Source organism: Pseudophryne corroboree, chromosome 6 (assembly GCF_028390025.1).
Source record: "Pseudophryne corroboree isolate aPseCor3 chromosome 6, aPseCor3.hap2, whole genome shotgun sequence".
In the NCBI taxonomy this organism is placed as follows: Eukaryota; Metazoa; Chordata; class Amphibia; order Anura; family Myobatrachidae; genus Pseudophryne; species Pseudophryne corroboree.
This window is the reverse complement of record NC_086449.1, coordinates 396338791-396352600: the sequence shown is the minus strand read 5'-3', so window position 1 is coordinate 396352600 and position 13810 is coordinate 396338791. Positions and strand designations below refer to the sequence as shown.

The window sequence follows — 13810 nt, the reverse complement described above, 5'->3', positions numbered from 1 at the left end:
ACAATTTTGTTCAAAATACACCCTTTTAAAAAACAGTTTTATCATTCATTGTGTTCCAGCTCTACCTTTGTGATGTGATTTGTTAGCATTGAAATTCATAAAATCTCAAACTTTTCCCATCCTGTTTTGCTGATCTCTGTCACTCGGCAGTTGCCACCACCTAAAAACAGGTCAAGCAATAGAGAAAACATCAAAATATACCATATATTGTGTAAAGAAACTTTAAACTAGCTATATAGCAACTCTAATTTCAACAGCTTGGAGAATATAGTGTTTTTTATGACTAAAGAATGGGTTATTTACTAAGTTAAAAACCTATAGACCTAAGTAAAGAAAGCCTATGTCCACCAAGCTCATTTCATAGTGCACAGCCACTTCACAGTCTTTGAACACACCCAAGTAAAAATAATCTCTGCCTAGTTTTGTGGGTTGGCAGATGCTGCAAAATATATGTTTGTGTAATACATTACAGTAAACCATGTTATTGATTGAAATATTTAAATTATTCTACCTGAAGCAGCTTCGATCCTTTACTGCTCCACCTGATTACTGCTACCTGTAGGTGAAGGACTTTCAGCAGTACTGTAGTTAGAATGTCATGGTATTCATCTGGCAGTTGAGCTTTTAGCTATGCGGCTCCGTCTCTATGGAACTCGCTTCCCCGCACAGTTTGAAAGCCGCCCACTCCAGAGTCATTTGAAAACAGACTCAAGACTTACCTTTTTACTCAAGAATTTCCCTAATGTTCCTTTAGTTAAAAAAAATACAAAAATACTAAAAAATAAAATACAAAATACAAACCAAATGCTTAGTTCTCTTTCCTGTTAAGCTTATTTTGTATTTTCTGTTAAATGTAAAGCACTATAAGTCCTTCGGTTTTTGCTTACATTATAAGTGACAATTAAGGTTCTCTTTGTGCATTGATAACAAATGTGTATCAAGCTTTTCCATTCATTGGTCAAAGTATGCTTCTCTTTATTATAGAAGTGCAGTGTCGGACTGGGACATGAATGGCCAACCGGGGGAATGCAGTGGTAGGGGGCCATGCTAAGGGGTGTGGCCAGCCACTATAGGGGCTTTCCCCTGTACCTCTGTGGGCCAGTCCAACCATGTAGAAGTGTAACTAGAAGATGGAAAGATTTGTTCCATTATAAGTAAGATGAGTCAATCTTTGACACCTTCAAAACTTCAAGTCCTTTTGCCATGAGAAAAAGATCTTTGAGCGTATTCCAAACCCATTTATTTTCAACAAAATGTTTCCAGCCTGCAAATGTATATCTCAGGTATCTCAGTGCAAAACTAGGTGTAACGGTGCCTATAAGCCTCTCTTACCAAGGAACGGCCTTTAACTGTGCCACTCCTCACACTGGCTAGAGCAATTGTTTGCACTCCTGCTGATGCAGCTGCAGAAAAAAATAGGTTTCATCACAGAATATAATTTTCAATGTGGTTTTACACGTTTGTTGGCTGTAAATGAAACTCAGTAACTACAACAGTTACTTAGTAACTAATAAATAGTAACTTAAATTTTCACACATTCATTATGAACATTCTTCCTGGTTATTAAGAAAAAATGCCATAATTAGCAAACCTGCAGATGCTTATTTTTATTAACCTGTAAATACTAAAAGTAGTTGCTTAGAAATAGGATTATATGTTTTATTTTTCATGTAAAATATTCTGGAAATGAAAAATGAAAGTGTTCTTCAAATTATCTTTTTATGAAAAGAGATGTAACAATTTGTTTTCCCAAATACTTATTAATTACAGCAGTTGCTAAAGAAGGTGCAGACATGTTTTCTTTTCTTTCCTTCTCTACAGTTCAAACTAGACTTTTGTAATAGAATAAGCACATTATACTTGAATCATATACATTCCATTGCAAACTCTCTACATGTCAGGTACATCTATCCCCCCAGCAGAAAGAAGTGCAGATTTTCTGACATGTTTATTACATTGGAATATATATGGAAGAAGAAATAAAAATACATGTAAAAGAAAGAATAAAGCCAAAGATATTTTGCGCTTTTTATACCATCATGCAAAATGCTAAACAATGTAACCCTAGTGTGTGTGCATGCGCATGTGTTTAGGGCAGACTAGATGGACCAAATGGTTCTTTTCTGCTGTCAAAGTCTATGTTTATATATTCCTAATGTAAAAATGATGTAAAAAGTATTTAAAAAAATATATATATGTATTATCTATAAAAAAAAAAAAAAAAACTTCAGAGGACAATAACTAGCTAGTTTGTATAATCTTGGAGTACACTAAACATTGGGATTAAAGAAATTTGCAGATTAAAACTTCAAAATCAATTTGATTGGTCTACTCTGTTATTGCAAACCTCTAATTTCAGTTTAGCGACCGTACATAAATAATAGAGATAAATATTGACAGTGTGTGTGTGTGTGTGTGTGTGTGTGTGTGTGTATGTATGTATATATACTGTATATGTATTTTCATACAAAAAAACTGTGTATTTTTTTCCTTACATAATGGACATAAGTAATCTCAATGTTTCAGTCATATCAGACCATCCTCAGGAAGCACAACGCCATAGCTGATCATACAAGGCCCACAAACCACCAAATCCCAGCATCAAGCATTACCCTGTCTTGCTGGCTCCTTAAATAGCCACAGAAAAGGCCCAAAAAGGTGCCAAACACACACTTCAGTATTCCTACATGGAACGCATATGACATCACTTCCAGCTTTATTCTATATTTATAATATACATATCCACACAGGCCACTTTCTACCTTATAATACATAGTTAGCCCCAGTCAGTGTCGGAGGGGCCCACCGGGGGAATACTGTTGTAGGGGCCCATGCTTAAAGGTGTGGCCAGGCTCCAGTGGGAGCGTGGCCAGCCACCACAGACATTTGGCTAACCATTACAGAGTACATGTTCTGTGCCCCTTGATAAATGTATAATAAACCAAATTCTTGTGAAGTATAATGTAACATGTGTATAATGCATAATTCAAGTGCACTAGGATAGACTTTGGAACCTGATCCCTAGTGGAGGAGGGGGGCCCACAGGCAGTGGGACACACCGGTGGTTTCCCCTGTTCCCCTGTGGGCCAATCCAACCCAGGCTTCAGTGTATAAATGCCCTAGGCACTGAGGAATTATTATGATCAAAGGACCAGATTCAGACCTGATCGCTGTGCTGCGAATGACACTGTCCTGTGATCAGATAGTCTCCGCCCAGGGGCAGTGAAAATACACCCCGTGCAAGTTTGCGATTGCGTGTGTACGCTGTGTGAAAATTCCCCTCAGTCAGCGGACAGCTGCAATACCGTCACACTCACCATCAAATGTTTTTCCCATTCTATGCTGTGTGTGCAGTTTGTGTGTAGCTCAATACTTACTCCTCCAGCGCAAAGGAATCAGGCTGATCAGAGCCGGAGCTGACATCACGCACCCGCCCTGAAAACGCTTGGGAACGCATGCGTTTTTCCAGATACTCCCTGAAAATGGGCAGTTACCACCCACAAACATCCTCTTCCTGTCAATCACCTTGCGATAGAATTTTCCGCACCATCCTGTCGCTGTTTGGGCGGCGCACCAGCACAATGTGGTGTATATGCATGAACAGTAGTTCGATAATCGCCTGCTGCGTGAAAACGCACTGCAGCAATCAGGTCTGAATCAGGACCAAAGTACCAAAAATAACAGACCTTTACCTTTACCAGGTCTCTACCACAAGGAGGTTTGGCCACTCATAGCTTCTGGTCCACACATCGATAGTGTGACCATGGGTACAGGCCAAAGGGCAACAAATATCGATGTAGCATATCAATATAGATGTCACATAATAAACCTAGAGATGTGCGGGTTCAGATTTACTGGGTTCTTTATGCCACAATTAACACAAGTTCGGATTTATGGATATTTCAAATTGGCTAACCAAAACACGAGACATCAAAGAGCCAATAAGATGCCGTATTAAGATCCTGGTAAATCCGAGTAAATCCAGGTAAATCCAAACCCGCACATCTCTAAATAAAACCAAATTGAAAATATGTGGACCAATAAATTAGGACCATACAAGACAAAAAATGCATATATGTGTATAACAAAAATAAAAAATAGGGAATTAGGAGCCAAGATTGCAGGAACTCTAAACAGACAATCACTTGTACAGCTCTAAACATAGTAAATATTTTTTTAAATCCACAAGTATAAAAAGCAAGTGTAATCCACACAAGTTGTAAATTCTTATATAGAAAAAATCTTAATGAATGAGTTCATGAAAAAAAGATTTAACGGATTGTACTCTTTAAGCCCATTAGGGACAATAGTTCCCAATGAAAAAATCCACTTTGCTTCCAGTTGTTTTAGGATCAAGGTCTGGACCGGTCTACTCTGTGTTTTGGTATCGGGACTCAATCAATGATTCTGCATTTTAATGCTACCTTTTGATGTTACAGAACCAAAATGTGACGAGCTACAGGTTTGTCAGTAGGGCCAACTGACAAAGCTCGCCATATCGAGCTCTGAAGATCGTCATGCCAACATAGACAAAACACATGGACGTGACCATAGATATATTACATGATCCATCAAGCAACGGAGCTTGTAATGAAGTAGAGATCTCCCATTCTATGGGTATGGAAAAGTTGTCTGCATGTAACACATCCAATGCACTTGACACAGCCATGCTCTTGCATAATTTTATATATATATATATACACATACACACACACACACACCCATCAGTCATAACATTAAAACCATTGTCAGCTGAAGAAAATAACACTGATTACAATGGCACCGGATGAAAGGTTGGATATATTGGGCCGCAACTGAACAGTCATTTCTTGAAGTTGATGTGTTGATAACAGGAAAAACTGGCAAGTGTACGGATCTGAGTGCCAAAGTACTAGACGACTAGGTCAGGGCATCTCCAAAATGACAGATCTTGTGTGGTGTTCCCAGTATGTAGTGGTTAGTACCTACTAAAAAGAAAATACCACCAGTTTACCGGCAACAGGGTCATGGGCACCCAAAGCACAATGATATTTCTGGGGAGCAAAGGCAAGTCCACTTGGTCTAATCCCATAGAAGAGCTACTGTAGCAGAAATTATTGAAAAAATTAATGCTAGCTATGTTAGACCACACAGTGTATCACAGCTTGCTAAACATGGGTCTGAGTAGCTGCAGACTGGTCAAAGTGCCCATACGTACCTCTTTTCATTGCCAAAAGTGCTTACAATGGGCACATGAACATTAGAACTGAACCATGGAGCAATGGAAGAAGGTGGCTGGCCTGATTAATCACATCTTCTTTTACATCATATGGACAGCTGGGTGCATGTGCATTATGTACTTAGGGAAGAGATGGCACCATGATGTACTATAGGAAGAAGGCAAGCCGGTAGAGGCAGTGTGTTGCTCTGGGCAATGTTCTGCTGGGAAACCTTTGGTCCTGGCATTGATGTTGATGTTACTTTGACACATACCACCTACAAAAACATTGTTGCAGACCAAGTACATGGCATCGGTATTCCCTCATGGTAGTGACCTCTTTCAGCAGGAAACTGCACCCTGCCACACTGAAAAATTTGTTCAGGAATGGTTTGAGGAACATAACGAAGAGTTCAAGGTGTTGACATCACCTCCAAATTCCCCAGATCTCAATCTGATCAAGCATTTGTGGGATATGCTGGAATAACAAGTCCCCACTTTGCAATTTACAAGACTTAAAGGATCTTCTGCTAATGTCTTGGTGCCAGCTAAAATGTATTTAAATATTACATTCTAATTAAAGCTGACCCCTTTGCCTATCCCCATGGCACTTGTCTCCTTCAAGTTAAATGATATAGCATCATTGTAGAGGAACAAAAACTTGGTCACTGTATTTATACTGTATAATTTATTTATTTTATTTAACTGGTTTTCAGATGGAAAGAAACAGTGGTGGATTTTATCTATGGGCTGCAGAACTGCAGCCTTCCAGGTAAAATCCGCCACCTGCTCAGTGTCAGCGAAGATGAGTCCGAGACTGCACTGACTTCACTGTGACTGGCAGTGACTTCCTATTGGAAGTCCTATCTGTCAGTCACCGACACACAAGGTGTCCCATTGGACTGCCCCTCCAGGACTGGCACTTCGGGCTGTGACAAGCAGAGAGCCGACTTCCTGCAGGAAGCTACACTTTGCCTTTTGCACAGTCCAATCTGGCTTATATGGGCTGCAGTTGATGCTGTCCATAGAAGCAGGGGTTTTGAGCATGCGCAGTTGCACCGCAGCATCTGCATATGTGCCGGTCCCGGCACCTGCCGGATCCATTTTGCAGGAGCCGGGAGACGTGGCCTGCTCTCTCCTCTCATCTGAGGGCACGGGGTAGTGGTAGCCCCACTATTAATTGTAAGTAGGAGCCCCCACTGTAAAGAACAATTAGCCTCCAATGTGGGCGAGAGCCCTATTGCCAGAAACAACTGGTTTCAAAGATGTAGAACACAATTTCCCATCGTTCTAGTGCAGTATGATGTACGCATGGGAGCACTATTAGGCTATGTCATTGAATAGGACACTAATTTAGAAAACCTCCTGTAATTGTTGCATGGTCACAAGTGGGACAAAAGAACAATCATCCCCAAGCCTGTGGAACATATAGAGGGAGAGTCTAAAAAAAATATACACAACACAAAAAATAGCACATTTGTTTTTTATTTTTGTAATTTGTTTCATTACATGCCTATTGTATATCTTATAAACGTATTTGAACATAAACACTTAAATAAATGTATCAACTTTACGATGATGAATGACATCTTTTTTTTTTTAAATAGTAATGAGATGAAAACAGCATCTACCACGATACAAAATTCATCTATTCCCAATGCTCAAAGCATAGGTGGGTTTCAGCAATTGCGTTGTGACAGTGTAAGATTCCCCTGTCAAGCTACAATCTGCACTGGGCTAACACAGGATTAAACTACAGCACAAATCTACAAAGTTAAACTTTTCAGTGACCTCTAACCTTTTTTTAATGACTACAGTCATTATAAAAACAGCATATATATATAAAACAGATTACCACACGCCAACTATTTCTGAAATGTTGAATGAGTCTAAGCATTTATAAAGTGACTATGAAATTATAATATCACTATGCTGTATGTTTGCATTGAATACAATTCGTGTTGCATATAAGTATATAAAACACCTCATTTGTAAATGTAGTGGTACTGTACACTGAGTGTAAGAACATGCTGAAGAGGTGTGATGTGACACAGATTTTTACATGTACTTTGTCCAACTGTTTCATTCCTAGGGCAATTTGTTGAGCTTCAAATGATCAGTTAACTCCTTACTCTGCCACAGGCAGAGTCAAACAAGATAAGACAAAGTCTACCCAAAGAGCATACACCTAAACTCACACAAATCTGAGTCTCTTTAACTTTTAAAAAATAGCCCCTAAAGTTAGAATAATTATTTTTATTGTGAAAGTCAAAGTTTTTGAAACATGTTAATTTTTTTCATGTGATTAAACAGTACACATTTATGTATAGTTTACAAAGAAAATAAACTATCCACTTATTCATACTAAATTAAAGTGACTATCTCTCTTAATCAAGGACTACAATAATACAGGGAATGGCAAAAGAATGTGACCAGTGTTGCAATGATTCTATAACAACAACAAAGCTAAGAAATACATGTAAATCGTATAATCTAGAATATTCACTGATCAAAATGCATGTACAGAATTTGTGCATTAATTATAATATAAAAAAACTGAATGTTAAAACAATACTCAAATGCTACTTTTTTATTTATTGTTGATATTTAAAATATTCAAGAACCACATAACCTTCAACAGACCATCTGCCCCTCTGTAAGAAGACGTTTAATGGGTGTTCTATTCTACAGATATAGTAACTAGGTGGAATTTGAAAGGAGAGTGGGCACCTAGCTACTGTGATATGAAACAACCAAAAACTACAGTATGTATATTATTTTAATATAATTCTTGTTTTATTTTGTTGGGGTTTTTTTTGGTTATCATATCCATACTAGTTATAAGCCTTTTAAAATAACGGAACAACATAACAGTATGTCAGTGTCGGTGGCTGTGCCCGCCCGTAGAGGGCAACACTTGAACTGCCAAGGCGGGCGCCATCTAGTGGCTGCTGGTGCGCAAAACACTTGTATTCCCCCCCCATAGAGGTGAAGAGCAGAGTTGGCCTTTTATTATATAGGAAGGGTAAATTCACAGAATGCCTCATGTATAACGGCACAATAAAGCATACACAGTATATGCACAGAGATTGTATATAAGGATGCACACAAATACAGTAAGCTAATATTGGTGGATAGGAGGAATACAATATGCCAACCGCTTACTGTATAGAGCAATAGTAGCAAACTTCCAGTGCCCACATCAACGGTAATGGGTGGAGGTGTAAAACTCATTGAACTGTGGATAAGTACTTGGTTTGTTTATTTAAGGAAGGAAACTGTCACTTCTGTTTGTCCACAGTGAGGAAATCACATTGTCTCTGATGGATGTAGGGCAGGTAAAATAGTAGCACATGAAGCGTGAGAAACAAGAGGTTTATCAGTGTCTTATACTGAATGAGATATAAGTAATCAGTTACTTTGAAATCCTTGTTTGCCAAAAACCTGACTACAAGGAGATTCTTAAGCTCACTAAATAGGGATGTAAAGAGAAATGCTAATTCTATTCTTGACCATCTCCAGGTAATAGGTGGATTGACAACTTTTCATGGTATTATGTTCCCACTTTGCAACAAATCCCTCATGAATTTTTTATGTGATAATTGCATTCCAAACTAGGTCATGAACTTTGTTCACTCCACTCACTGAAGTGTATTTCACATTTGATTTATATAATCTAGTAGAACTCCAAAAAAGGAAGATATAGTTTCACCCTGACCAACTAAGAAACCTGGATTATTAGTTCTAACAATATTGCTAAATTTGCCAGTCATTTAATGCATATATTTATTGATATTTGCAAAAATTAAGTAGCAGAGGATCATAGTTTAAATGCTCTAAAAGTATTATATAGCAGTGGTTTGTCCACCATGGAGGGATGTGGTTAGCATCCCAGCACTCGGGATGTCGGCGGACATATGAACAAAAACGGAGTCCTGACACCACGAGCAATCCCGGCACCGGAACATCGACCGATGGCAACGTGTAGGTAAGTATTGGGGAGACTCTTAGGTTTAGGTCCAAGTCGGGTGGTTACCATTATGCCGTAGATGGAAGGTTAGCCCTAGCCACCACCCCTGGTGTCTTAGCCCTAGCCGGCATTCCCCAAATTTAGGCCTAGCCTCCACCCCATGCGGGTTTGGGTAGGGGATAGGTAAAATAATGACCCCATCCTCTGTCGGCAATATCATTGTTGGTATGCTGGTTTCGATCATGTGACTGCCGACATCATGACCGCCAGGACATATCACACCCATCATGGATGCATGGTGAATAATGCACCTGGGACCATGGGCAAGGAGGCCTGTGCCATTTCCTTGACTTATGGGGGTTTATTTACAAAGCGTTGGGTTGTAAAACCTACCACTTCTGAATGTGTTTATGTCCAAAATGTAAAACAGCAATGCTTTTACAAGCTGTGTGGTGCAAGTAAAAGCATTGCCCTTTTAAATATCAGGTATAAACACAATCAAAAGTGGCAGATTGCTTTGTATATATACCCCATGAACTCACTCTGAACTCACTATTGTACTAATTCCCTTCCACTCTTCAGTAAATTCTGGGTGTCATCTCTCCATGGAGCATATAACAAAGGCACTGATGCCTACCTACACTTTAAAAGTGCTCATCACATGCCCTGGAGGAGGAGCATCCCCAAAAGTCAATTTTTGCGTATTCGCAGGAACTGCTCTGAAGACAGTTCCTTCGAAATACAGGCAAAACAGATGTATGACTCCTTCATAATGAGAGGCTATCCAGAGCCAATCCTTAAAAATGCATTAGATGAAATCAGAAAATTAGAGAGGAGCCAATTGTTATGCTCTACCAAAAAAGATAAAAAGCTGACTTCAACCAAGAAGAAGTAGCTTTCATTTCCACTTATAATAATTGTTATTCGGAGATTAAGAACATTGTTTCTAAAAATTTCAACATTTTGAAACAAGATACCCATCTTTCCTCTTTTCTACCAAAAAATCCGCGGTTCATCTTTAAGAAGAACCAATCCCTGAAAAACTTGTTAGCACCAAGTCACCTAAAACCAACTATGCCCTGTGTCGACAAAGATGTTGAAAATGTCAACTGGTTAAAGAAACCGAAGGGATGCTATAAATGTGGAAAAAACAGATGTATTACTTGCGAATTCATCCAAAACAAAATCCATAAGATCCAGTTAGATGATCCGGGAAAGTTTTATGAAATTAAACACTTCATTAACTGCGAGACCTCCTATGTGATTTACCTACTTAGTCGCAGCTGTAATAAAAAATACATAGGTCGCACTACACGCACTCTAAAAACACGATTTTTGGAACATCGCAGAAATATCTTAAAAAAAGTACAGACACATAGTGTATCAAAACACTTCAGCATATACCATCAGGGGAACCCAGCGGGTCTAAAACTTTTTGGTATAGAACATATTCCAAAAACTCTACGAGGAGGTGATAGATACAAAAAGCTGTGCAAACAAGAGGCCCTATGGATGGTTAAAATGAACACCATATTTCCAGATGGACTGAATGAGTCGGTAGAATTGAATACGATAATTTAGAACACCAATTCCTTTTTGATTGAATAATTTATTTCTATTTGATATTTATGTATTCTCATAGTATATACACGTGGACCATATCCTTATGGCAATATACTGCGATGAATTGATACATATAGAATACTTTTATTTCTCCAAACTACAACTTTGGAAAATTATTAAAACTCAAATTATATACTATTATGTTAGAATAATAAAAATAAGACTATCAATATGATATATCAAGAATCTTAAAAAGGGACTACTAACATAGAAGATAAAATTAGGAACCAGCATCATATGTTTCAATATGAATAGTGCTATATACTATAGACCATATATCTTAGAACTGGCTTCTTCCTCTCTATGGGGTATATTTACTAACATTCGTAATTCTCCCGATTTGGTGGGAGAATAATCACGAATGACATCGAAAGTGTAAAACTGCAACTTTTTGAATTTATTACGACGAATTTACTAAGCTGCCGTATTCTGCATTTTCGGGTTTTCCGATGTCGATGTCATTTGTTTTTTTTGTTTTTTTTTCTACGGCAGTGACCTCACCGCTGACCACAAAGTTCCCACCATTGGTTACAATGGAGCGCATAGGCGCTACATTGTAACACTGCCGTGTGCCGCCTGTCAGACAGTACAGGAGCACACAGCCGATCAGGAGGGTGCTACAACGTGGCGCTCCCTGATTGGCTGAAGAAACCCACTTAGACATCAGTCAGAGTGGGTTTCTGGCATTCGGGGAAAGGGGGCCCATGTGAAAACATGGGTCCCCTTTCAGTGCGTGGCTCGGGTCTCCGTTTTTTTTTTTTAATCAAGTACGTGGATTACAAAAGGATTATCCGAGGAGCCTGGTACCCTGGATCTGGCGAGTATAATTTATTCAACAGGTACCCCATGGATTCTACTGGAGAAGAGGACCGACCCTCGTGTGAACATAAGGTAAGTATGTATGTATGTTTGTGTGGATGCATGTAATAAAACTTTACTTTCAAGGTGTGTGTGTATTGTCTTTTTTTGGGTATTTTTTTAGTAGTAGTACTACAGGTACCAGCGGGCCCGTTTTTCTGCCGCATGCTGGTACTTGTGGTTCTCCAAGTACCAGCTTGCGGGGGAGGCTTGCTGGGCCTTGTAGTACTGCTACTAAAAACAATATCAATCACTTTTACAAAAAGGCTATCAGCGCCCCATCCGCAGCCCATTGGATGGGGGGGACAGCCTCGGGCTTCACCCCTGGCCCTTGGGTGGCTGGGGGGGGAACCCCTTGATTGAAGGGGTCCCCACTCCCCCAGGGTACCCTGGCCAGGGGTGACTAGTTGGATATTTGATGCCACGGCCGCAGGGCACTGTATAAAAGTGACCCCCGGCTGTGGCATTATCTGTCCAGCTAGTGGAGCCCGGTGCTGGTTTTAAAAATACGGGGGACCCCTACGCTTTTTGTCCCCCGTATTTTTGGAACCAGGACCAGGCGCAGAGCCCGATGCTGGTTGCTTAAATATGGGGGAACCCCTGTCATTTTTTTTCCCATATTTCTGCAACCAGGATCGGCTCAAAGAGCCCGAGGCTGGTTATGCTTAGGAGGGGGGACCCCACGCAATTTTTTTTCAATAAATTAACACTTCCCCACCCCTTCCCACTGATATACATGCACGGATCTCATGGATCCGTGCATGCCTATCCAAACACGGCTCAAAAAAGCAGGTCTGGTTTTTTTTAGCACTTTTTAACGATTTGTATTTTTTCACGGCAGTGTTTTTTTTTTTTTTTGCTTTGCACTTCTTAGTAAATTACCGAGATTCATACTTAAACAGCCGCGTTTTGACCGATGGTGTATTCATTCGTATTTTTTTGGTTGGACTTCAAAAAAAATACGAATGCCCTCATCACTGCCGAGATTTGAGTTTAGTAAATTCCCGAGATGACACTTTGAAGAAAAAACGGCATCTCGGTCAAAATCGGGACCTTAGTAAATATACCCCTATGAGAGGGAGTGAAGCCAAGTGCAGTTTGAAAATTAAAAAGTTTAGATATTGATTAAGTAACACTAATATAAACAGGTGTGAAGAATCTATACTCAATTATAACAATAAAACTAAACATTAGAAAAAAAACCTCCTTCCTCCTTTCTTCTTTCTCCCCTCTACAGTTGTACATACACCAAGAGATAGGGGTTACCAGTGTGGCCCGTAAGCCAGACAGCCAATTGTTTATGGTTGCCTGGACACGGACCGGGACTTTCTTCCGCAATCGGAAGTGATGTGTTTTGCATCCTCTCTGGCATTCTATATGCTGTGAGATGGGGATTCCCTCAGTACGGTCCGGGAGCCAGACAGCTATTTGTTTATGGTTGCCTGGACACGGACCGGGGATTTTTGCCGCTACCGGAAGTGACGTGCTCTGTGCCTGTATCTGTGACACAGACACGGCCGCTTCCCGCGAATAGATGTCGCGTGTTGTGCTCCGTACTCCGGGCTTATGTGTGCTGGGGGACAGGGGTGGGATCTGGGGGCCGAGCAGTAAATTACTGTCTTAGATACCAGAACTCTTTACCGGGGATTTTCTCCGCAAACGGAAGTGACATGCTTTCTGTGTGGACTGATTAGATGATCCACACAGATACAATTATATAATAATAACTGTTTAATTTAAAAAAAAAAGAATTTAAGGATTGTGATTAACTAAAGAAAGATAAAAGATGTCTATCAAAGATCCCAGACCGATAAAAAAGATAAAGTGTTTATTACGGTTGCTAGGCAACATAGTTATTTGACCCGGAACTGAATCACTACGTGAAAAACAAGGCACACATGTGACTGCAAGGGCTAGAATAACCCGGATGTGATTTGTATATATAAAAAATTATTATGAATTTATTTTTCTCTAAATATATATTAATGTGTAATTAATTATTCATCATTAAAGAGTTTAAATTTTAATGCTTTAAGAGCCTGATATATTTATGTTTTGTGTAGTGGAACAATTAATTGGAGATGAATGGACTGAACAGGTGTGGACCAATTAGCAGCCATTTTAGGGTATAAATATGGTAACTTTTAGACTGACCAGATCAC

At 39.5% G+C, this 13810-nt stretch overlaps 1 long non-coding RNA gene across 2 annotated transcripts in view; it reads right to left on the bottom strand.

The window, feature by feature from the left end:
- The window catches only part of LOC134935320 (uncharacterized), a 144637-nt gene that overhangs the window by 44296 nt on the left and 86531 nt on the right, over positions 1-13810 (bottom strand). For both annotated transcript variants that reach the window (XR_010180056.1, XR_010180055.1), the window contains exons 3-4: positions 1333-1403; positions 66-160 (exon numbers count right to left, since the gene is read on the bottom strand). This is a non-coding gene — a long non-coding RNA (uncharacterized LOC134935320). The remainder of the gene's footprint in view (positions 1-65; positions 161-1332; positions 1404-13810) is intronic.